The sequence below is a fragment of the Mizuhopecten yessoensis genome, unplaced genomic scaffold (assembly GCF_002113885.1).
Source record: "Mizuhopecten yessoensis strain PY_sf001 unplaced genomic scaffold, ASM211388v2 scaffold5673, whole genome shotgun sequence".
Classification (NCBI taxonomy): domain Eukaryota; kingdom Metazoa; phylum Mollusca; class Bivalvia; order Pectinida; family Pectinidae; genus Mizuhopecten; species Mizuhopecten yessoensis.
This window is the reverse complement of record NW_018406166.1, coordinates 1-273: the sequence shown is the minus strand read 5'-3', so window position 1 is coordinate 273 and position 273 is coordinate 1.

Below are 273 nucleotides of genomic sequence, written 5' to 3'. Positions count from 1 at the left end.
GAACGCTGGAGCCCGTTATTGTTAGTAGTCAGACTGGTGAACTCTAAGATCTATTGTTGTCAGTAGTTAGACTGGTGAACTCAGGGACCTATTGTCAGTAGTCAGACTGGTGAACTCGGAGACCCATTGTTGTCAGTGATTAGACTGGTGAACTCTGGGACCAATTATTGTCAGTAGTCAGACTGGTGAACTCAGGGAGCCATTGTTGTCAGTAGTCAGACTGGTGAGCTCTGGGACCCATGATTGTCAGTAGTCAGACTGGTGAACTCAGGG